This window comes from Mirounga leonina, unplaced genomic scaffold (assembly GCF_011800145.1).
Source record: "Mirounga leonina isolate KUSES-001 unplaced genomic scaffold, KU_Mleo_1.0 Mir_454, whole genome shotgun sequence".
NCBI classification, from domain to species: domain Eukaryota; kingdom Metazoa; phylum Chordata; class Mammalia; order Carnivora; family Phocidae; genus Mirounga; species Mirounga leonina.
In genome coordinates, this window is record NW_023270763.1 from 15,134,269 (window position 1) to 15,160,436 (window position 26,168).

Consider the following 26,168-nt stretch of genomic DNA (forward strand, 5'->3'; position numbering starts at 1 on the left):
TTTTCTAGTGGTTGATTTCTAGTTCCATAGTGGTGTGGTCAGAAATTATGTACGGTATGATTTTGATCTTCTTGAATTAGTTGGTTTGTTTTGTGGGCTAATATGTGATTTATTCTGGAGAATCATGTGCACTTGAAAAGGTGTATTCTGCTGTTTTATACGTTTATATATCTGTTAGATCCACCTGCTCCTGTGGCTCACTTAAAGCCATTGTTTCATTGTTGATTTTCTGTTAAGATGATCTGTCATTGATATAAGTGAGGTGTTAATGTCCCCTACTATTATGGTATTATTATCAATTAGTTCCTTTATGTTTGTTACTGTTTTATATATTTGGGTGCTCCTATGTTAGGTGCATAAATATTTAAAATTGCTATATCATCTTATTAGATTGTCCTCTTTATTATTATACAGTGTCCTTGTCTCTTGTTACAGTCTTTGTTTTAAAGTCTACTTCATCTGATGTACGTTATTACTACTCTGGTTTTCTTTTGACATCCATTTGTACGATAGATGTTTCTCCATCCATTTACTTTCAGTCTGCAGGTGTCTGTAGTATAAAATGGGCCTCTTATAAATCTTCTAGTGGGCCAGAGATGGGACAATCTGAACTTCAACAAAATAATAATTGCAACAGATTGAAATCGTCAAGTTAGTCTCTTGGAAAAATATGAGAAGAAACCAACTCATTATCTTGAAAACTACCAAATAAAGAATAACAATCCAGTATTTATCATGCCTTTTTCCTATATGGACTATAAACCTCGGTAACCAGATAGTAGATGCAGGGCTGTATCTCTTTAAAAAATTTTTCTAAATAATATTGAGAAATGAAATCAGAATTTTGTAAAATCAAACAAACTAATGAATCTAGGCACTGAGGATCAAATGCTGCTAAAATCACAAAAAGACGACTACACATAACAGCCTTGTCGGGGCGCCTGGGTGGCTCAGTGGTTAAGCATCTGCCTTCGGCTCAGGTCATGATCCCAGGGTCCTGTGATCGAGCCCCACGTCAGGCTGGCTCCCCGCTCCGCAGGAAGCCTGCTTCTCCCTCTCCCACTCGCCCTGCTTGTGTTCCCTCCTTGGCTGTGTCTGTCAAATAAATAAATAAAATCTTAAAAAAAAAACAAAAAACAGATAGCCTTGCCAAATCAGATCTTGAGTCTGATTAAGTCTCTAGATTCAGCTGCCAATTTGTATGAAATATACAATTAAGAAGAATGTGTTGGACAATCAGCAGTCTGAAAAAATTTTGCAGTTAGCAAAATTCAGACAGTAAATAAGTTTACTGCCTGAATGACCTAGGCTCCCCAAGAAATAGTGTATGGTTATGATAGGAATTGAACATTTGGAAATCTATAAATTAAAAGAAACTTAAAGTATGTGCCAGATTTTTATTTTTATTTTTTTTTTAAGATTTTATTTATTTATTCCTGAGAGAGAGAGAGAAGCAGAGGAAGAAGCAGGCTCCCAAGGAGCAGGGAGCCCGATGCGGGACTCAATCCCAGGACCCTGGGATCATGACCTGAGCTGAAGGCAGACGCTTAACCATCTGAGCCACCCAGACACCCATGTGCCAGATTGTTTTTAAAGCGTGAGACTATAATATATAAGCCTGCATATTTGGATGCTAAAACTATAAAGAAACATCAGGAAGTGATTTCTAAAAGTGTCAGAATAGTGTATAGTTTTGGGGGGAAGCATGAGATTTATTTTGAGATTAGGATACATGGAAAGGCTTCTGGACTGACTGGCATAGTTCAATTTCTTGACATGGATGGTAGTTATAGAAGGGTGTTTGCCTTATTAAAATTCATTAAACTAATTTTTAATTAGTCCTTACAGTGGTCCACAAGGCCCTATATAACCTAATCTGACTTCCACACCCTCCTACATCCACTCTGTTCCAGCTCCACTGACATTTTTGCAATTGTTTGGGTAGACCAGGTATGCTCCTCACTGGTGTCTTTACAGTGGCTGTTTCCTCTGCCTGGAACACTCTTTCCCCAGCTATCCACTTGGCTAACTCCTTCACTCCCAAGATTTCCTCAGATCTCATGCTGATGAGGAATACCCTGCTCACCCTATTTTATATTATAACCTGCCCTTCAAAATCCCCTTGGTCCATGGGACAGCCTGGTTGGCTCAGTCAGCAGAGCATGCAACTCTTGATCTTGGGGTTGTGAGTTTGAGCCCCATGTTGGGTGTAGAGATTACTTAAAAATCTTTTTAAAAATTAAAAGAAATCCGGGGCGCCTGGGTGGCTTAGTTGGTTAAGCGGCTGCCTTCGGCTCAGGTCATGATTCCAGGGTCCTGGGATGGAGTCCCACATTGGGCTCCCTGCTCAGCTGAGAGCCCGCTTTTTCCTCTCCTTCTGCCTGCCACTCTGCCTACTTGTGCTATCTCTCTGTCAAATAAATAAATAAAATCTTTTTTAAAAAATGTAAAAAAACGTCCACACCGTCCTGGTCCCCTTTATTCTCCTCTGATTTTTCTTTTTCCATAGCATTTATAATCTCTGAATGTTTTTCTTTTTTTTTTTTGCTATATGTTTTTCTTTTTATTTATTTATTTATTTATTTTTAAAGATTTTATTTATTTGAGAGAGAGAGATTAAGAGAGAGAGAGAGCACATGAGAGGGGGGAGGGTCAGAGGACGGAGCAGACTCCCCGCTGAGCAGGGAGCCCGATGCGGGACTCGATCCCGGGACTCCAGGATCATGACCTGAGCCGAAGGCAGTCGCTTAACCAACTGAGCCACCCAGGCGCCCCGCTATATGTTTTTCTTACTTAATATGGTTTTTGGGTTTTTTTAGTCTTCGCCAACTAGACTGTAGGCTCCATAAGGGCAGCAATTTTTGTATTTTGTTCACTTGTTCTTGCTCTCCCATAGGTCTCTGCAAGAAGTATTACCTTACCTATGAGGACTTCCCTACTATTCCTATGCCCCAACTCTTAATAACAACCTATCCTCTACTTTATTTCTTTCTATAAGACTTATTACCATCTGATGAACTAGACATTTAACTTGCCTATTTTTTTAATGGGATGTCTTCCAAATGCTAATGTAAGTTCCATGAAGAAAGGGCTTATTTTTATTTGTTTTGTGTGTTTTGTTAACTGCTATAACCCCAGCCTATCGAACATAACCTGGCACATAATGAGTGCTCAGTAAAAACATGTTAAGTAGGGGCACCTGGGTGGCTCAGTCGTTAAGCGTCTGCCTTCGGCTCAGGTCATGATCCCAGGGTCCTGAGATCGAGCCCCACATCGGGCTCCCTGCTCAGCGGGAAGCCTGCTTCTCCCTCTCCCTCTCCCACTCCCTCTGCTTGTGTTCCCTCCCTCACTGTGTCTCTCTGTCAAATAAATAAAACTTAAAACATGTTAAGTGAAAAAAGTCTTTATCATATTTAAGTAGTTTTTTCCTATTCCTTCTTAAATTTTTATCATGAATGACAACTGAATTTTACCAAGAGCCTTTCAGCATTAAATAATACAATCATTTGGTTTTAATTTTTTGATGTAATGAACTGTGTTAATAGATTTTTCTGATATGAACCATTCTTTCATTTTTGAAATAAAAGTTATTTGGCCATAAAAGCTTATCAATCTTTAATACACTGTTGAATTCTGCTTACTAATATTTTACTTATGACCTTATGATTTATGATTTTGGCATCAATATGGATAAGAAAATTCTGGTTTTCTTTTCTGTAACTTCTATTGGGTTCTGTTGTTAAGTCATGGTTTCATAAAATGAACAGGGGAGTTTTCCATCTTTTTCTATTACCTAAACTAGTTTAAACAGCACTGGACTCATCTGTTAGAAGTAATTCAATTTTGAATCATCTACACCTTTTTAAATGTTCTCTCTTGACTAAGATTGACCTTTTCAATCTCTTTGATGCTAATCAATGCATTTAAGTTCTCTACCATGAAAAATTAGCTATTATCTCTGGGCTTTCAATTTATTACAAAGATACCTTTACATAGTATTCACACATAATTCATTTAATTTCTTTTATACCTGTATTATTTTTCCTTTTTCATCCTTTAGCCGATACACATTTGCTCTCTTATACCTTCATCAATATTGCAAAAGGTTTACCTTTTCATTGATCATCTCAATTATCAATTTTCATTTTTATTTATCCTTCCTACTATTTTTCTCTATTTTAGTATTTTCAGTTTTATCTGCATTGACTTTAGGATCCAAGACTATCACAGCTAATGAACTAGACATTTAACTTATCCACCAGGGATAAGTTCCAAGACCCTCAGTGGATGCATGAAAACACAGATTGTACCAAGCCATTTATACAGTGTTTTTTTTTTAACCTATGGTAAAGTTTAATTTATAAATTAGGCACAATAAGAGATTAACAACAATAATAAAACAGAACAGTTATGGGGCACCTGGGTGGCTCAGTTGGTTAAGCGACTGCCTTCGGCTCAGGTCATGATCCCAGAGTCCCGGGATCGAGTCCCACATCGGGCTCCCTGCTCAGCGGGGAGTCTGCTTCTCCCTCTGACCCTCCTCCCTCTCATGCTCTCTGTCTCTCATTCTCTCTCGCAAATAAATAAAATCTTAAAAAAAAAAAAACAAAAACAGAACAGTTATAACAATATATATGTAAAAGTTGTGTAAATGTGGTCTCTCTCTCAAAATACCTGATTGTTCTGTATTAATGGTTTTAAGACGATAAGTTGCCTATGTGATGAGAAAGTGAGGTGAAAAGATACAAATGTAGGGATCTAAAGGGGTACATGCACCCCAATGTTTATAGCAGCAATGTCCACAATAGCCAAACTGTGGAAAGAGCCAAGATGTCCATTGACAGATGAATGGATAAAGAAGATGTGGTATATATATACAATGGAATATTATGCAGCCATCAAAAGGAATGAGATCTTGCCATTTGCAACGACGTGGATGGAACTGGAGGGTGTTATGCTGAGCGAAATAAGTCAATCAGAGAAAGACATGTATCATATGACCTCACTGATATGAGGAATTCTTAATCTCAGGAAACAAACTGAGGGTTGCTGAGGGGGGGTGGTGGGAGGGATGGGGTGGCTGGGTGATAGACATTGGGGAGGATATGTGCTATGGTGAGCGCTGTGAATTGTGCAAGACTGTTGAATCACAGATCTGTACCTCTGAAACAAATAATGCAATATATATTAAGAAAAAAAAAAGAAGAAGATAGCAGGAGGGGAAGAATGAAGGGGGGAATCGGAGGGGGAGACGAACCATGAGAGACTATGGACTCTGAAAAACAAACTGAGGGTTCTAGAGGGGAGGGGGGTGGGAGGATGGGTTAGCCTGGTGATGGGTATTGAGGAGGGCACATTCTGCATGGAGCACTGGGTGTTCTGCACAAACAATGAATCATGGAACACTACATCTAAAACTAATGATGTAATGTATGGTGATTAACATAACAATAAAAAATTTTTTTTAAAAAGTGAGGTGAATGATATAGGCATTGTGACACAGCATCAGGCTACTACTGACCTTCTGATATGTCAGAATGATTATCGGCTTCCAGACTGTGATTGACCATGGGTGACTGAAACCGGTGGAAAGCAAAACTACTAACAAGGGTGGGCACTACTGTACTCCTTTGTGTATGGTATCATAACAATGTCCTAAATTCCCATATAATTTAGGTCTATTTCTAATCCTATTCTTTACCACATATCAGATTCATATGCAAGAAGATTTTATTATTTAAGTACTAAGGAGGGTCTCATTCGAAAGGGTAACCTAAATAGCAGCATTAAACTGGAGGTTTCAGAAGTATGGTAAGTTGAAGGCTAAACTAAGAAAAGTAGCTATGTAATATAGGCTCAGTGCAACATGTATAATGTGTGTATGCATTCCTGTCCCACCCCCACTCTCAATATATGTTCCATAAGCGCAGGAATTTGTGTCTTGTTTGCTGTTCTATCTCAAGTGCTTACAATGATGCTAGGAACATAACAGAGGGTCAATAAATATTTGTTGAATAAATGAATAAACTGGAGAAATCTGTTTCTGATTCTTCAGATGAAGTCAACATTTCTAGGTTTAGATTAATAGTTCACATAAGGGGGCGCCTGGGTGGCTCAGTCATTAAGCGTCTGCCTTCGGCTCAGGTCATGATCCCAGGGTCCTGGGATCTAGCCCCACATTGGGCTCCCTGCTCTGCAGGGAGCCTGCTTCTCCCTCTCCCCACTCTCCCCCCTGTGTTCCCTCTCTCGCTGGTCTCTCTCTGTCAAATAAATAAATAAATAAAATCTTAAAAAAAAAAAGTTCACATAAGGTCAAGAAAAAAATAAAAATCTCTCTTCTCCCCTGATTACTCTCTCCCTCTCCTGTGCCTGGTCATGTCCCAGTCCTTATTCTTTCTGTCCCTGAACATTCTGGGATGAAAGCAGCTCTGTTGTGGTTTTGTCTCTGGTTGTTTTATTTTCTCTATGCAGCAACATCTTGGTGTTTGGCCAGACTTGCATTCTTTGCAAGGAACAGATTTCATTTCTGTTTTACAGTCTACAAGTAGTTGTGAAAACACTGGCACTTTATTTCTTGAAAGTTCACTTACTTGCTCATTCTACTTTGGTCCTCCAGCATGAAATAACAGAACAAGCTAGTTAAATGTTGGTAATAATTGCCCTTAGCCCATTCTGGACTTTAAGATTAACGTATGTATGGGGCACCTGAGTGGCTCATACAGTTTCATCTCTTTATTCTCTATTTTGTGAGACACGGTTCTCATACTTTGCTCTATTTTTTATTTTTATTTTTATTTATTTATTTATTTAAAGATTTTATTTATTTATTTGACAGAGAGACAGACAGCAAGAGAAGGAACACAAGCAGGGGGAGTGGGAGAGGGAGAAGCAGGCTTCCTGCCGAGCAGGGAGCCCAATGTGGGGCTCAATCCCAGGACCCTGGGATCATGACCTGAGCTGAAGGCAGATGCTTAACAACTGAGCCACCCAGGCGCCCCTTTTATTTTTATTTTTAAAAAATTGTATATATTTACAATGTGTACAATGTGATGTTTAAATACACACATCATTGTGAAACAATAGGTACAGTAAAGCTAATGAACATATAAATCACCTTTTTGTGTGTGTGGTAAATATACGTAAGATCCACGCTCTTCATACTTTTTGTGAGTCCTTAAAGTTGCTTAAGCATCTGCCTTTGGCTCAGGTCATGATCCCGGGGTCCTGAGATGGGGCCACATTGGGCTCCCTGCTCAGCGGAAAGTCTGCTTCTTCCTCTCCCTCTGCCTCTCCCCTGCCTGTGCTTTCTCTCTCTCTCAAATAAAAAAAAAAAAAAAAAAGGATTAACATATGTGACCAAATATTTAATATTACCCTGAAGTCAAATAGGGTAATCAGATTCATTATCTAGGTTTATGTTTTTATGTCAAAGGTAAATTATGTTAACATATTATACCTTAAGACTTTTAAACGTTTTATTTATTTATTTATTTAATTTATTTGACAGAGAGAGAGAGAGAGTGAGAGAGAGCACAAGCAGGGGGAGTGGCAGGCAGAGGGAGAGGGAGAAGCAGGCTTCCCGCTGAGCAGGGAGCCCGATGCAGGACTTGATCCCAGGACCCTGGGATCATGACCTGAGCCGAAGGCAGATGCTTAACCGACTGAGCCACCCAGGCGCCCCAAAGACTTTTAGCAGTCATAAATAATGAAACTGTGGTTGAATTTCCTTACACATGATCTAATTATATACTATTATTTATCCCAGATTTGGGATTTATCCCAGATTTGAACAACACTGACAGAATAAAGATATATATTTCAAGATCTTTAACTACCTTACATAATATAAAGTACAAACAGAGCTTCAAGAATACCAACTTTTTTTTCAGCATTTAATTCAAATTTTTATGTATATACTCATGTAACCACCGTCTAGAACAAGACAGGGAACGTTCTCAGCCTCTAAACTGGCTCCTTTATGTTGCATCCCAGTCAGTACCCATAAGAAAACCAGTATTCTAATAATTACATAGATCACTTTTACCCATTTTTGAACTTCATATAAATGGGAAATTACATTATACACTCTTTTGTGTCTGGCTTTTTACGCAAATCATATTTGTGAGATTCAACATGTGTGTATCAGCAGTTTGCTCCTTTTTATTGCTCACTGTATAAATATACCACATTATCTGCTTCCCTGTTGATGAGCATTCAGATTTGCTTCCAACTTTTGAAAAGTTATAATACTTATATAATAATAGTTATTAATAGTGCTGCCACAAATATTATTATATGAGTTTTTCGTGTAATTTTCTTAAGTCTATAACTTGTTTTATATATACCCAGGAGTGGACTTGATGGGTCAGAAGGTAGGCATGTTTTGCCAAGCAGCTATAACAAATAGTTTCCCAAGTGTCGTATAAACATACACTCCCACCAACATTAAGAATTCTGGTTGTTGGGACGCCTGTGTGGCTCAGTCAGCTAAGCGGCTGCCTTTGGCTCAGGTCATGATCCCGGAGTCCTGGGATCGAGTCCCACATCGGGCTCCCTGCTGAGCAGGGAGCCTGCTTCTCCCTCTGCCTCTGCCTCTCCCCCTGCTTGTGCTCTGTCTCTCTCTGACAAATAAATAAAATCTTAAAAAAAAAAAAAATTCTGGTTGTTTCACATCCTAGCCAATACTCTGTATTGTCCATCCATTTAATATTAACCATTCTCGTGGATATGTAGGGGTATCTCACTATAGTTTTAATCTGTATTTCCTGTAATAAGCCCACTCTTTTATTTACTTAAGTAGAATTAGAATGGTGAAAAGATCTCACCTCATTAATCTATTCAAAAATTATATGCTGAATGAAGGAAGGCTGCTGAATGCAGGACTCCTGACAGGTGGAGAAGACAGAAGTGGGGTTTTATCTTTTCTGTCTTGAAGCAAGTGATCTTCAGAAGACTTCCTTTTTCTATGGACCATCTTGGCCAGTGCTTAGTCAACCTATGTAGTTGACTTTACCCATGTTCTTTAATTTTTATATAGATTCAAGTCTAGTGTTCTTTCATCCCATCCTGAAGGACTCCCCTTAGCATCTGTGTAGGCAGATCTACTGCTGACGAATTCTCTCACTTTTTATTTGTAAAGATGGTCTCATTTCTTCTTCATTTTTGAAAGACAGTTTTGGCAGATATAGAATTCTAAGTTGAGTTCTGCCTTTCAGCACTGTGAATATGTCATCTCATGCATTCTGGAAACCATGGTTTCTAATGAAAAAGGCAGCTGTTACTCTTATTGAGGACCCCTTGTATGGCATGAGTCCTTTTCTCCTTCTGCTTTAAAGCTTTTGTCTTTTGAAATTTGACTATGATGTGTCTAGGTGTGGATCTCTTTGGTTTTATCCTACTTGGAGTTCACTGAATTTCGTGGATGTGTTAGATACATGTTTTTCATTAAAATTGGGGTTTTTGCCTTTATTTCTTCAAATATTCTTTTTGCTAAGTCAGTATCTCTTCTCATTGTAAGATTCCTGTTATATGTATGTTAGTACACTTGATGGTATCTCACAAGTTCTGTATATATATATATTTTTTTTTCTGTTCTTCAGATTGGATAATAGCAATTAACTTATCTACAAGTGTGTTGGTTTCTTTCTTCTTTCAGTTCAAGTCTCTTGGACCTGATGAAAGAATTTTTCATCTTACTTATTTTCAACTCCAGAATTCCTCTCTGGTTTCATACAGTTTCATCTCTTTATTCTCTATTTTGTGAGACACTGTTCTCATACTTTGCTCTATTTTTTATTTTTAAAAAATTGTATATATTTACAATGTGTACAATGTGATGTTTAAATACACACATCATTGTGAAACAATAGGTACAGTAAAGCTAATGAACATATAAATCACCTTTTTGTGTGTGTGGTAAATATACATAAGATTCACTCTCTACATACTTTTTGTGAGTCCTTAAATCTAAAGTGAGTCTTTTTTAACTCCCACTGCTCCCCCAACCAAAAAATTTACTGGATCTTTTTTTTTTTTAATCCATTCAGGCACTAAAGCTGAATAAATATTGAATGATTGGTGAATTTAAACACTTTACATTTAAATTCTTTTTTTTTTTTTTTTTTAAGTAATCTCTACAAGCAACACGGGCCTCAAACTCACAACCCTGAGACCAAGAGTCACATGCTCTTCCGACTGAGCCAGCAAGATGTCCCTAAAGTAAATTTTTTTTTTAAAGATTTTATTTATTTTTTGACAGAGCAAGAGAGGGAACACAAGCAGGGGGAGTGGGAAAGGGAGAAGCAGGCTCCCCGCTGAGCAGGGAGCCCGATGTGGGGCTCGATCCCGGGACCCTGGGATCATGACCTGAGCTGAAGGCAGCTGCTTAATGACTGAGCCACCCAGGCACAAGTAATTCTTGATAAGTGAGAGCTCACTGCTATATTTTGCTGTTTTGCTACTGTTTTGTTTCCCTCTTCATCTCTTGCTGTCTTCTTTTGTTTTTTGATGATTTTATGTAATGGTTTCCTTTGATTCTTTTTCTTTTTCTCTTCTAAGTATCTATGATAGTTTTTTATTTTCTTTATGGTTACAAGGATTCCAAAAATATCTTGTAACAATTTTCTGTTTTAGGTTGACAACAACTTAACTTCAATTACATACAAAAATCTACACTCCCCTTCATACATACTTTGTTTTTTTATAGTCAGAGTTTGCATCTTTCTATGTGTATCAATTAACAAACTTTTGTGATTACAATTATTCTTAATGTTTTTGTCTTTTAACTTTTACATTAGGGTTAAAAGTAATTTATATACCACCATTACAATATTACATTGATTATATATTTACCTTTACCCATGAGATTTATGTTTTCATATGGCTGTCTAGCTTGTTTTCATTTCAAGTGAAAGAACTCCCTTAAGCATTTTCTTGTAATGCAGGTCTAATGGTGATGAACTCCCTCGGTTTTTGTCTGGGAAAAACTTTACCTCTCTTTCATTTTAAAAGGATAATTTTGCCTGACACTGAGTTCCTGTTGGGCAGTTTTTTTCTTCCAGAATTTTGAATATATCATCCCACCCTTGCCTGGCCTGGTAAGTTTCTGCTGAGAAATCTACTGATATTCTTATGGGGTTCCCTTATAAGTGAGGACCACTTTTCTGCTGCTGTTTTCAAAGTTCTCTTTGTCCTTGAATTTTTTTTTTTTGCTTTATTTTACTTTTTAATGGACATATAATTGACATATAACATTGTGTAAATCTAAGATATACAATGTCTTTGACTTTTGGTAATTTGATTATGATATGTCTCAATGTAGTTTTCTTTGGGTTGATCCCAATGTGGAAACTTCTGAGCTTTGTGAATCTGGGTATCAATTTCCCCTCACATGATTTGGGAAATTTTCAGCCATTATTTCTTAAATAAGCTTTCTGTCCCCTTCCTCTCCTTCTGGGACCCCCATAATTCATATATGGTTTTGTTTGATGGCAGCCCATGAATCCCATAGGTTTCTTCATTCTTTATTCTCTGGGTAATTTCAAATACTATATCCTTGAGTTTTCTTCTCCTTATTTGAGTCTGCTTATTTGAGCCTGAGGTTAAAGCTCTCTATTGTATTATTTCACACAATGTATTCTTTAGCTCCAGAATTTGACTTTTTTTTTATGATTTCTATCTCTTTGTTGAACTCTTTGTTTTCTTCATGTATTGCTGTCATGATTTTGTTGAGTTGTTTATCTATATTCTCTCATAGCCCATGAGTTTCTTAAAAACAATTATTTTTAATTCTCTGGCAATTCATAGATCTCCATTTGTGGGGTGTCAGTTACTGAAGTTATTGTGTTCCTCTGGTGGTTTCATGTGCCCTTTTTTTGTGTGTTCCTTTTGTGTTCCTTAGCCTTGCATTGCTGTCTTTGCATCTGAAAAAGCAGTAACCCCTTCCAACCTTCATGGAGTGGCTTAGTTAGGGAAAGATGTCCTCTAAGAAAAGATGTGAGGTCATCAGCTGGGTGAGGTGTATAGCAGCTCCAAGTCCAGATGTGGAGGTGTGACAGTTCTGGGGCAAATGAGGGCAGCTGGTCACCCAGTTGCATGTGTGCAGCCATGGCAAGCACCTGGTCCCATGGATGTACATGAGCAACTATGGTGGGCTCGTAACTCTTTGGACACATGGATGTGTGTTCAGTGGTGCCTGTATGTGCTGGAAGCTATATGCTCAGGCTTGCACATCCAGGGGGGCACTGGGGCTGGTAAGGGAGAGTGACAGTTCCAACTCGTAGGTGGGAGGGGCAGCATTTGACGGCTCTGGTTCCAGGGGATGCAGCACCTCTGTCATGAGGAAGCTCTAGCAGCTGGGGTCTACATCAGCAAAGAACACAGGAGTCCTCTGCAGCAGTAACTACAGCTGCTGAATTCCCTCGCTCTTCCTCTTCCCCAATTAGGGGAATTCATGGCCAAGGGAATTCCCTGCAACACTTTGCTGGCCTGAGGGATAGATAGGGCAACGTAGGCAGAATGCTTCCTATTCCATTTATGCAGTCATCTCCAGTCTCTGCACTCCTCTGGTTCACTGCAGCCCCTGAACTGCAGTCCATCGTTTTCCCAGAATTTTCCTCATCTGTGATAGTTGACTTTATCATTATTTTTGTGCAGGGGTGAGGGCTGGGATCTCCTAGTCTGCCATCTTGGTGACATTACCCTCTCTCATACTTTGCCTTAGTTCTTTAGACATGGTTTGATTCCTTGAGGAACTATTTAAAATAGCTGATTTAAAGTATTTGTCATGGACAAATGTAGAAAGTGTAGTATCTAGGCTTCCTCAAAGAAGTTTCTACTGATGATTTTCCCATTATTTATTTGTATGCCTCATAATTTTTTGTTGAAAACTGGACATTTTGAATATTATACTGTGGCATTTCTGCAAATCAGATTCTCTCTCTTCCAGAGTTTCTCATCACTGCTGCTTATAATAGTAGTTGTGTGTTTAGAGACTCTGCAAAATAAATTTTGTAAAGTCTGTATTCTTTGTTGTATGTAGCCATTGATCTCTGTTCTGTTAGCTTAGGGGTCAGCTAATGACTGGACAGTTTTCTTTAAATCCCTAGAATCAAAAAACTCCCAATCATTACGGAGGACTCTGTGGGTTCAGGGTATACTTTAAATGCTAAGCCAGGCAATTCACAACTCTGTCTTAGCCTTCACTTCCTGCTACCACAGACCTTCAAGACTGGCCAGAGGTGAGAGCTGAGGGCCCTCTTAGGTCTTCTCTAGGCATGCACACAGTCCTGCCCAAGTACACGGCTTTCTATATTCCCAGGAATATGTTGGGAGTTTTCCAAGCCCTATGGACATCTAATTCTAGGCTTTTTTATCTATTGTGTGACCGAAGTATTTTCTATTGCCTCAGGCAGCAGTAATAAAATTATTTGCTTGTAAATATTTTTGACAAATGCTGCTCTTCCTGCTCCCAGTAGCTTTAGCACTTGGCCAGTTATGAGTCAGAAGAAATAAAGACAAGGGTTTTGAGTCAGTCTTCCAGGGAGCCTCCAACCAAGGCAAAACAAATAATTACAGATCTTTGAGAATTAGGTCTGTTTTCTCAAATACCAAGAACACAGGCTGTTATTTTAGGCTCAGCTGATCTGGGAGACAGGAAATGGAACTAGGGTAAATTGAATAGCCACAAAGCTCACTCTTCTTACTGAAATTCAGCTACTTTTCATGAATAAGTATTTCCCTTAGTTGTTGCAAACCTTTGGTTAATTACCAGAATTCTGAAAAATTGATTCTAACAGTCTGCCAGTTTTTCTGTGCTTTTACTGGGAGAACTAAATTTCAGATTTCTTGATTCTGCCATTTTTGCTGATGTCATCTCAAAATAAAACTTTTATTTTTTTATTTTTTAAAGATTTTATTTATTTATTTGACAGAGAGAGAGAGACAGGGAGAGAGGGAACACAATCAGGGGGAGTGGGAAAGGGAGAAACAGGCTTCCCGTGGAGCAGGGAGCCCAATGCGGGGCTCAATCCCAGGACCTTGGGATCATGACCTGAGCCAAAGGCAGACATTTAACGACTGAGCCACCCAGGCACCCTCAAAATAAAACTTTTAAAGATACTTAAAATGCATCACTCCCAGTTTCGCAATAATTCAATTTATCAAAACTTGTTGACAGTTTATATAGTTGTGTGGCTATAGGGATAACTAAGGTACACGGTTTCCACTCAAGTAACATGAATTCAATAATATCAGATTCCACGTGAAATTATTAATAATTATGACACTGGAGCAGAGTCCAGAAGGCTGCAATTTTAGTATGTGTCCCAGGTAGTTCTGATACTGGTAGTCTGGCTTGGAGAAAAATTGCCTTAGGTTTTTTTTGGCTTCTGCATCCTAAGATGGTATACTGATAAACATAAGCATATGTAAGCATAAATGTATTATAAAGACCTAGCCATAAAACTGGGCAGTCAGGACAGGAGAGAGTATTACAGAAAACAGAATATACTAACTGTGAGAGGGAGAAGAGGGAATGAGGGAGCCTGCTTTTTGCATCTGTGCACAAGAAGTGTTGATGTTAGTTTTGTCAATACTCAAACAAGCCTTGAAAGGGTTCAGAAATTACTGCCTCAGAGAAAACTTCCTTGACCTCTATCTAAATTGGCCAACCCACCTCTACTCCAGGACATATTTTTTCTTTTTAATTTCTTTAGCAAGTATAATATTTTTAAATACCTTCCAACCTGTGTTTCCTTGTCAGGAAGCCGGTTACTCTTTCCCTGTATCATACTTGCCATTTTGCCTTAAGAAAAGTGGCAGAGGAAATGGAAAGCCTGCCCTGAGCAGGCTCCTGGTGTACTGTTGAAAGGACAAGAGAACAGTGGGAAGGAAAAAGCAGTAACACTTGTAGATACTGACCTCCTTCCTCCAGGATAAAGTTCTAAAAAAGTAAAGACATGCTAAATAGGTTGAAGAAAAAGCTAAAAAGAGAGGGACTTTGATTAATTTCCCAGTTGGGGTTCTAAGAGGAGAATGCTATGTAGGATGCCCTTCTTAATAAACCAGGGAGCATTACATGATCAGTATAAAAGATGAGGAATTTATAAAAGATGAGAAATTCACAGAGTATGAATTTACATATCCAGAGTCCACTGGCTCCCACATGGCATAAAAGGCATCGAGAATTTTCTGTATGCCCAGCTGAGAAGGAGTAAGGGAGCTGAGGGTACTTAGCAGAACTTTATTAATGCAAAATTACTATGAGAAAGGAGTTTGCCCTAGGGGAGGCAAAGAGATTCTGTAGCTGAGAGCTGTAGGTCTTACTGTCCAAGATCAGGGCTTAAAAAAGAATACAACAGCCAGGCCTCTCAAGGTCAATATGATTCAAGGTGGGGGCCAGTACAGCAGGGAGAACCACTCAGCCATGGTGGAGAGGAGACCCTGACGTAAATTGCCATAGACTGCATCCAGGTGTACAGGGACTACCAATATCCCAGAAACCAATAAGGACTCAGAACAATACAAGACCACACACAGTCACTTAATCTTTGTCAACACATGCATCCTAAGAAAGGTTAAGTGGTTCTCCTTGCATGTAACTTGTAGTAATATATGGAGTAGTGATAGTGGTAAAAATAACAAGAGCTAAGGTACTTGGTAATTGATTAAATTATTGGCTATTGGTGACTGAGCTCAATCTCTGGCCCTTCTAGGAGGTTGAGAAGTGGGATCGAAAGTTCCAACCCTTTTTTAAATCAATCACCTATGTCATAAAAGCCCAAAAGGATGAGTTCGGAGAGCTTCCAAGTTGGTGAATGCACCCACATATGAGCAGAGCAACACACCTCAAACTCCACAGGGAGAGAAAGCTCCTGTATTCAAGACCCTTCTAAACCTCACCCTATGTATCTCTTCATCTGGGTGTTCATTTGTATCCTTTAATATCCTTTGTAACAAAGAATAAGTAAACTGGTTTCCTGAGTTCTGTGAGTGGCTCTAGCAAATTAATGGCCCCAACAAGGGAATTTCAGGAACCTCCAATTTGTAGCCAGTTGGTCAGAGGCACAGGTGGCAACCTAGACTTGCGACTGGCACCTGAAGTGGAAGCAGTCTTGTGGGTCCAGTGGCACTGAGCCCTTAACCTGTGAAATATGACACTCTCCAGGTAGATAGTGTCATAACTGAGTTAAATTTGTGGCATATTTTGTCCGTGTCCTTTGAGATTTGGAGAACTGCTTGGAGGTGTGGAAAAAACACATATAAGTAGAACACGGAAGATATAAAAGACCCAAATCAAATTTTGAGTGATGAAAATTCTGTCTGAGTTGAAAAATACACAAGATATTCATGGCAGATTAGATATATTTCAAATGATAAGATTAGTGAATATAAAAGACAAAGCAATAAAATCATCTGGAATGAAACACAGAGAAGAAAATAAATTTTAATAAAAAGAGGACTTTCAGTTTCTCAGTGAGCATGAAAGGAGCTTGGAAGTTGCCCCTCCATCCTAACAAGTAAAAAGCTGAAAGAACAACTCTTCTTAGATCTGTCAAGCAAGTGAGGTCACAAGGCAAACCCCCAGAGTCAGAGAGACAGACAGGCAGATACCAAGAAGCACGACCTACCAGAGCAGAGACTTATGAGCAGAAACCTCTGGGGAAAGCAGTTCTGGGATAGGAAAACCTGAACTACAGTTGACAAATTGCTGGAGGCTCAAAGTAGGCAAACCTGTGAGTTAAAGATTTGAGGGGTACCCCCAGTCTTACGAGTTTTACCATCTGGAATACTACCAGGTAGTCACTGTAAAAATCAGAGGAAAAACCTTCTCCTGCTTCTGCCAGGGATAGGAGAAAAGTAACGCTTTTGAAATATGCCAGAGCCCTTTGTCTTTAGTAAAGCCTGCCCTCAAAAGAAACTAATTGACCAAAGCCTAACTGGCCTGAGGGAAGGGAAATACTCAGCTCCAGTCCTCTCCAGCCATCCTGCCCAACCTAAGTCGCAGGGGCGGGGGGAAGGCTAAACTAAAAGGGTACCGTTAAGTTCATTGCTGAAGGGCATTGGCTCACGAAAAGACTGAGACGGACTCCTCAGACCACAGAATGCCTTCCTGCCCCACAACACCACAGTACCACATCACTAAAGAACTTCTCACCAGAGTTCCTCTCACCCAGTACACATCATGCATGGCTTTCAACAAAAAAAATTGTAAGGCATACTAAAAGGCAAAAACCAGTTTGAAGAAACAGAACAAGCAGCACAGCCAGATTCAGATACAGCAGGAATGCTGGAATTATCAAACCAGGAATTCAAACAACTATGATTAATATGTTAAGGGTTCTAATGGGAAAAGTAGACAACATGAAAGAACTGAAAGATACTATAAAGCACAGAGATGAAAATTTTAAGAAAGAAGAAATGCTAGGGATCAAAAACACTGTAACAGACATGAAGAAGGCCTTTGATGGGCTCTTTAGCAGAGTGAACACAGCTGAGAAAAAAAATCTCTGAGCTGAGGATATGCCAGTAGAAATTTCCAAAACTGAAAAAAAAAAAGAGAAAAGACTGAAAAGATAAAATATCCAAGAAACATGGAACAACTACAAAAAGTGTAACATGCACGTAATGGGAATACAAGGAGAAGACAGACAAAAAAGAACAGAAGAAATACTTGAAACATTAATGACTGAGAATTTGCCCAAATTAATCTCAGATATATGATGATTAATTTTATGTGTCAATTTGACTGACCTATAAGACACCCAGACAGTTAGTCTGTTACTCTGGGTGTGTCTGTGACAGTGTTTTTGAATGAGGTTAATATTTGAATCAATGGAGTAAAGCAAATTGCCCTTCCTAATGTGAATGGCCCTCATCCAACTAATTGAGGATCTGAATAGAACACAAAGGGTGAGTAAGAGGGAACTTCTGATTCACAAGCCTATAGACTCAGACTAGAAATACAGCAGCTGCTCTCCTGGGTCTCTAGCTTGCCAACTGCAGATTTTGGGACTTCTCAGCCTCCATAATTACATGAGTCAATTCCTCAGAATAAATCTCTTTACATATATAAATATAAATATATATATCACCATCCTACTGGTTCTGTTTGTCTGGAAAACCCTGATTAATACACACACGAAACCACAGATCCAGGAAGTTCAGTGGCCATTTGGAAGAATCAATGCAAAAAAGAAAAAGAAAAGAAAGACTATACCCAGGCATATCATATTCAGAATGCAGAAAAGCAAAGATAAGGGAAAAAATCTTTAAAGAAGCCAGAGAAACGGACGCCTGGGTGGCTCAGTCGGTTAAGCATCTGCCTTCGGCTCAGGTCATGATCCCAGAGTCCTGGGATTGAGTCCTACATTGGGCTCCTTGCTCAGCGGGGAGCCTGCTTCTCCCTCTGCCTGCTGCTCCCCCTGCTTGTATGCTTTCTCTCTGGCAAATAAAGAAATAAAATCTTAAAAAGGGGGGGGGCAGAGGAAAAAACATCTTGCCTATAGAAGAGCAAAGATAAGAATCATCTCCAACTTCTCTTCAGAAAACATGCAAGCAAACAGAGTGGAGTGAAATATTTAAAGTATTGACAGAAAAAAAAATCACAAACTTATAATTCTGTATCCTGTGATATCACTCCTCAAAAGTGAAGGGGAAATGAAGACTTTCACAGACAAACATTAAGGGAATTTGTTGCCAGTAGACCTACCTTGCAAGGAATTTAAAAGAGTTCTTTAGAACTGGGCAGAAACTTGGGATCTACATAAAGAAAGGAAAAGCATTAGAGAAGTAGTAAGTGAAGGTAAATTCAAAACTTTCATTTTTCTTATTCTTAACTGCTCTAACAGATTTACCTATCAGAGTTTGTTCAAAATAATAATAGCAACAATGTATTTGAGTATAAATACTTATGTATAAGTGAAATGAATGAAACCAATGATATAAAGGACAGAGAGAGAATAGAAATATTTTGTTACAATAAGGTACTTGCACTACCCATGAAGTGGTATAGTGTTACTTGAAAGTAGATTTGGATTAGTTGTAAATGTATATTGTAGACAAGAAGGCAACCACAAAAAAATTACTCTTTTTAGTATAATTCATATGCTAAGAAAGGAGAGAAAACTGAATCACATAAGAGGCTCAGTCAAAACCACAAATGGTAGAAAGAGTGAAAAACAAAAACAGGAACAAAGAACAAAGCAATGAATAAAAACCAGTAATAATTGTAGTAGAAATTAATCCAACTATATCAGAAATCACTCTGAACATCAATGGTTTAAACGTACCAATTAAAAGCAATTTATTGAGAGAGTGGATCAAAACACAAGATCCAACTATATGTTTGCTTCATGAAACCCACTTTAAATATAAAGACACATATAGATTAAAGGTAATCAGATGGATAAAGATATAACATGTTAACACCAATCAAAGGCTGAGTAGCTATATTAATGATAAAGGGATCAATTTTGCCAGAAGACCTAACAATCCTTAATGTGTAGGCACCTAACAACAGAGTCAAAAGACTCTTTGAGGCAACAAAGGATAGACACTATAAAACCCACAGACCCAAAAATCTCAACAAACTCCAAGCAGAAATTACCAATTTCAGGAATGAGAGGCTCTATAGATCACTATAGATTCCAGAGATATGTAAATGTCGGTAAGAGAATATTATGAGTAATTTTATGCCTACAGATTCAGCAACTTAGAAGAAACGGACAAACTCCTTGAAAGACACAAAGCTCACTCAAGAAATAATTTAGACTTTCATCTTTTAAAGAAATTGAAACTGTAGTTAAAAACCTCCAATATTTCCAAAAGGAACATTTACCAAGCCAGATAAATCAAAACAGAAATCCACACCTACTCACAAAATATAGTAGTAAAAATACAGAACACAAAAGATGAAGAGATCTTAAAACAGTCAGGAAAATGGTGTATTAAAAAAAGGGCTGATAATTAGACTGACAACAGATTTCTCAAGAGCAACAAATGCAACTGGAAGAACAGTGGAATAATATCTCCCAGAAAATTACTGGCAACCCAGTGAACAGAACAACAACAAAAATCTTTTAAAAATTAGACTTCTTCGGGGTGCCTGGGTGGCTCAGTTGGTTAGCGTCTGCCTTCAGCCCAGGTCATGATCACAGGGTCCCGGGACTGAGCCCCACATCGGGCTCCCCACTCAGCGGAGAGTCTGCTTCACCCTCTCCCTCTGCCCCTCCCCCCAGCTCATGCTCTCTCTCCCTCACTCTGTTCTCTCTCTCTCAAATAAATAAAATCTTAAAAAAAGACTTTTTCAAAGGAAACTTAGAAACATTAAATCCTTAGAACAAAATTAAAATCCTTGTCCATGCTGTCTATGAACAAATGTGAGCAGCAAAAACTAAGCACAACCCCATCTTTCAGGCAAAAAGAATTGGGAAGAGGGACCACTGGGATCTAAAGACTACATGAACACCCTCGTTATTTTATCAGTTTATCAGCAGAAATACTGTCAACTTGGACTGGAAAAGAAGCACTGTATTACCAAAATTCTTCTGGCAGGAAGTAGACTAATAAAACCACATAGCTATAAAACATGTGTTATCTTTCAAGACAAAGGAAGGATCATTCAAGAGCCCAGAAGGCAGAGCTGATAGACATGGACAATAATACCTGGAATGATTTCTATTTGATTGAAACCTAATGAAAAAATGTCTTACATTTTTCCAGATGGGCTTTGGAATTGATATGGATCTCAAATAAAACCTTTGTGTTTCCTATTTTCCCCCATTTTAAACTGGAATGTCTATTATCCTATGCCTGTTCCACCACAGCATACTGGGGGGAGGCATAACTGAATATTTAGTGTCACAGATCTTCAGATTGAGAGCAACTGTATTTAAGGAACTAAACCCAGGAAGCTCATATACAACTACACCTGACTTAGATGGCAAAATGCTGGACTTTTGAGCTTGTAATAGGATGAGACTTTTGATGTCTGGAGAGGGGGAAGTGTATTCTGCATATGCAAGGGAAATAAAAAAGACACTGGCAGCTAGAAGGCAGACTGATAAGACTACTTCTAAAATGGTACCTGAGATTCCCAATTCCTGGTACTCCTTTGAGTAGTCCCCTCCCCTTGATTATGGCTGGAACTAGGGACCTGCTTCTTTTTTTTTTTTTTTAAAGATTTTATTTATTTATTTGTGAGAGAGAATGAGAGACAGAGAGCATGAGAGGGGGGAGGGTCAGAGGGAGAAGCAGACTCCCCGCCGAGCAGGGAGCCCGATGCGGGACTCAATCCCGGGACTCCAGGATCACGACCTGAGCCGAAGGCAGTCGCTTAACCGACGGAGCCACCCAGGCGCCCGGGACCTGCTTCTAATAAGGCAAAAGTAACAGGATGTCACTTCCAAGATTAGATTATAAAAGATGTGATTTCCCTCCTGCTGACTCTCCCTGGCTCTTCTCATTTGGTTGACCTGAAGAAATCACTGCCATGTTGTAACCATACAGCTTCATGACGAGAACGTGAGGTCCTCCATCCAAAACCTGTGAAGACCTGAATCTTGCCATAAACCACATAACTGGAAAACAGTCCCTTACCATGGGGAATAACTCCATGACTACAGCCCCACTGGAAGAATAATTTAAAAACCTGAATGTAGAATACATAATTCCCTGATTGCAGCCTGTGAGAGATTCTAAACCAGAAGATTCAGCCAAGCCATGCCCACGCTCCAGACACACAGAAGCTATGATATAACAAATGTTTGCTGTCTTAAGTCACTACATTTTGAGGAGCCTCCAGGTTGCTGAACAACCTACATTCTGGAAGGTGGAGCACCCCAGTTCCCTGGGGCCATAAACCCCTGTCAGTGAAACCGTTTTGAAACCTGCCATCCTATGTCCTACTTCTTCTGGTTGTTCCTCTGTATCCTTTATAAGAGTGGCTCCAAATTTCTTTCTTAAATGCAACCTTTTAAACGGGAAATAAACCGGGGCGCCTGGGTGGCTCCGTCGGTCAGGCGACTGCCTTCGGCTCAGGTCATGATCCTGGAGTCCCGGGATCGGGTCCCGGGTCGGGCTCCCTGCTCGGCAGGGAGTCTGCTTCTCCCTCTGACCCTCCCCCCTCTCATGCTCTCTGTCTCTCATTCTCTCTCTCGCAAATAAATAAAATCTTTAAAAATAAACAAACAAATAAATAAATAAATAAATGGGAAATAAACCAAGACTCAAAGCGATGAAGTGACCTGTCTAGGTTCACAACTGTTTGTTAAGTGGCAGAGCTGGGATTCAAACCCAGGACTATCTAAGAAACCAAAATCTTAACCATTTTACTCACTGAATAGGTCTTCACAGGAACTAATAACTAGTAACATAAAACAAAGCACTTTATTACATAGGGAAAGGAAACTTAAGGCAGATTATATTCAGAATGTATTTTTGTAAATGCTTGATTTAAAACTGTTGCTAATTTTTTTAGCAAAATAAATTATTTTATTTTATTTATTTTTATTTTTTATTTTTTTTATTTTTATTTTTAAAGATTTTTATTTATTTATCTGAGACAGAGAGAATGAGAGAGACAGAGAGCACATGAGAGGGGGGAGGGTTAGAGGGAGAAGCAGGCTCCTCGCCGAGCAGGGAGCCCGATGCGGGACTCGATCCCGGGACTCCAGGATCATGACCTGAGCCGAAGGCAGTCGCTTAACCGACTGAGCCACCCAGGCGCCCACATTATTTTTTTTTTAAAGATGGAATGAAACTGGGCTCCTTAGCACGGCAGGTGGTGTGCCAGTCTTATATTGAAGACGTTATGATATGCTAACCTGGGTTTGCTTTCAAACAATTAGTAAGTGGTGGAACAAACAGTGTGGATAACTGGTGGTGGTCATATGGGCATTCTGTATACCATTCGACTTCTGTATTTGAAATTCTTCACAATAATAAAAAAAGTTTATCTTAAGGTTTCTCAGCCTTGGCACTACTGGTATCTTCGCATTGGTAAACTCTTTGTTGGGGGGTTTTCCTGCGCGCTGTAGGACGCTGAGCAGCACCCCAGGCCCTAGGCATTAGATGCCACGTGCCACCACTCCAGCCACTGCCACATGCACGCTAGGGGCGCAAAGTGGCCCCAGTCAAGAACCACTGCTTTAAAACAGGCTGTTTGGGGCGCCTGGGTGGCTCAGTCGTTAAGCGTCTGCCTTCGGCTCAGGTCGTGATCCCAGGGTCCTGGAATCGAGCCCCGCATCGGGCTCCCTGCTCAGCGGGGAGCCTGCTTCTCCCTCTCCCACTCCCCCTGCTTGTGTTCCTGCTCTCGCTATATCTCTCTCTGTCAAATAAATAAAATCTTTAAAAAAAAAATCTTTTTAAAATAATAAATGAATGAATGAATGAATAAATAAAATATTGGCATATCTTGGAGATCTTGAAGGCTGGGTCCTAGACAACCACAATAAAGCAAATGTCACAATAAAGTGAGTCAAATAGGGGCGCCTGGGTGGCTCAGTCGTTAAGCGTCTGCCTTTGGCTCAGGTCATGATCCCAGGGTCCTGGGATCGAGCCCTGCATAGGGCTCCCTGCTCCGCGGGAAGCCTGCTTCTCCCTCTCCCACTCCCCCTGCTTGTGTTCCCTCTCTCGCTGTCTCTCTCTGTCAAATAAATAAATAAAATAAAAATCTTTAAAAAAAAAAACAAACAGGCTGTTTGTTATTATTAGAAGTCCTAACACACACACACACGCACACACACACACAAAAGTCCTACCACAGGCAAACACACAAAATATTGGGAAAACTGCAGGATGTAAATACATAAAAGTCATTTGAATTTCTATACAAGAGCAACTAACAAAAAATTTTAAAACACACACTTACATTAACAACAAAAAAGGCACTTAATCATAAATTAATCGAAAGAAATACAAGACTTTTATGAAGGACATTATAATATATCCTCAAAAGATGTTGAAGATCTAAATAAATGGAGAAGCATTCTGTGTTATGGATAGGAAGGCTTACTATCATAATGATGGCTATCTGTCTCAAAATTATCTACAGATTATATGTAAATTTAAGCAAGATTTATATGGAGGAAAGGGTTAAAAAATAGCCAAGACCTTCCGAGAGAACAAGAACGAAGCAGAAGGCTTGCCTTATGCTAGATATTAAGACATTTTTGTAAAACAATAATAATTAAAACAGTAGAATTGAAGAGAAAGAGCTCACTAACAGAATAACGTGTATATGGAAACATATTTAACCTAGCTTGGTACTACACATCACCAGGAGAACAACCACTTTCTAGTAAACTCATCTCATCATCTATATGGAAATAAATAAAAAACGGATCTGTACCTTACACACAAAAAATAAATCATACATTGAATAACGAATTTCAGACTGATTAATGAGAAAGGAAAATTTTTTCAGTCTTAGAAAAAAATATGGCAGACTATTTCTATGACCTTAGGGTAAGGGAAGATTTTGTTGCAAAGCAAAAAGAGGGGTGCCTGGGTGGCTCAGTCAGTTAAGTATCTGCCTTCAGCTCAGGTCATGATCTCAGGGTCCTGGGATTCAGCCCCTCATCGAGCTCCCTGCTCAGCAGGGAGTCTGCTTCTCCCTCTCCCTGTGCATGCTCTCTCTCGCTCTCACTCTCTCAAATAAATAAAATCTTAAAAAACAAAACACAAAAAGGTTCAAACCATGAAGGAACAGATAAATGCAACAACTTAAAAATCTACATTCATCAAAATAGATTATAAAGAAAGTTAAAAGACAAGCTACTGAGAGAAGCAGTTTGCAACATATGTATCAGATAAAGGTTAGCAAAAAGAAAATGACAAAACTTACCCATTGGAAAATGGGCAAAGGTCATGAATAGGCATTTCACAAGAGAACCATAAATGGCTACAGAAAATATAAGGTGCTCTTCCGGGGATGTAAGGGTGGTTCAATATCCTCAAATCAATCAATGTGATACATCACATGAACAAGAGAAAGGATAAAAACTGTATGATAATTTCAAATGATGCAGAAAAAGCATTTCACAAAGTACAACACACATTCCTGATAAAAAACATTCAACAAATTAGGCTTAGAGGGAACAAATCTCAACATAATAAAGGCCTTCTAAGAAAAAAAACACAGCTAACATTATAGTCAATGGTGAAAAACAGAGAACTTGTCCCCTAAAATCAGGAACAAGACAAGGATATCCATTCTCACTACTTTTATGCAACATAATACTGGAAGTCCTAGCCACAGCAATCAGACAAAAAGAAATAAAAGGCATACAAATTGGTAAGAAATAAAACTTTCACTATTTGCAGATGACATGATACTATATACAGAGAACCCTAAAGACTCCACCAAAAAACCACTAGAATGGATAAATGAATTCAGTGAGATTGCAGGATCAAAAACCAGTATACAGAAATCCATTGCATTTCCAAACACTAATAATGAAGTAGCAGGAAGAAAAATTAAGAAAACAATCCCATTTACAATTGCACCCAAAATAATAAAATACCAAAGAGGTGAAAGACCTATATTCAGAAAACTATAAAACACTGATGAAACAAATTAAAGATGACACAGGGTGCCTAAATAAAAAAAAAAATCTTAAAAAAAAAAAAAAACTGTACTCTTAACTCCTAGGTGATACTTACCTTATAGGGCTTCTGAATATTAAATAAAATAATGAGTGAGGAAGTGGCTAAGCATAGGCTTTAGAGTCAGACAGAGGTTTAAATTCCAGCTCTGTCCTTTATTAGTTGTATGATCTTAGATGAGTTACTTGATTTTTGCCTATTCTTAATTACCTCATCCTCTCCCTTACTTTATCCTAGAAATTAGGGATGGTAATAATATCCAGTAGGGATGATAATAATACCTGCTTCATAGGGTTATTGTGAGGAGTAAATATTTTCTTTTTCTTTTTTTTTTTTAAGATTTTATTTATTTGCGAGAGAGACAATGAGAGACAGAGAGCATGAGAGGGAGGAGGGTCAGAGGGAGAAGCAGACTCCCTGCCGAGCAGGGAGCCCGATGTGGGACTCGATCCCGGGACTCCAGGATCATGACCTGAGCCGAAGGCAGTTGCTTAACCAACTGAGCCACCCAGGCGCCCAGGAGTAAATATTTTCATTAATGAAATATTTTCATTATTATTAGG

At 39.0% G+C, this 26,168-nt stretch overlaps 1 protein-coding gene and 1 long non-coding RNA gene across 4 annotated transcripts in view; both read right to left on the reverse strand.

Moving 5' to 3' along the window:
• TPST1 (tyrosylprotein sulfotransferase 1) overlaps window positions 1–26,168 on the reverse strand; it is a 159,411-nt gene that overhangs the window by 70,603 nt on the left and 62,640 nt on the right. The window lies entirely within an intron of this gene.
• LOC117999534 overlaps window positions 1–26,168 on the reverse strand; it is a 48,734-nt gene that overhangs the window by 8,489 nt on the left and 14,077 nt on the right. Inside the window, exon 2 of the long non-coding RNA XR_004676284.1 lies at window positions 18,710–18,759. This is a non-coding gene — a long non-coding RNA (uncharacterized LOC117999534). The remainder of the gene's footprint in view (window positions 1–18,709; window positions 18,760–26,168) is intronic.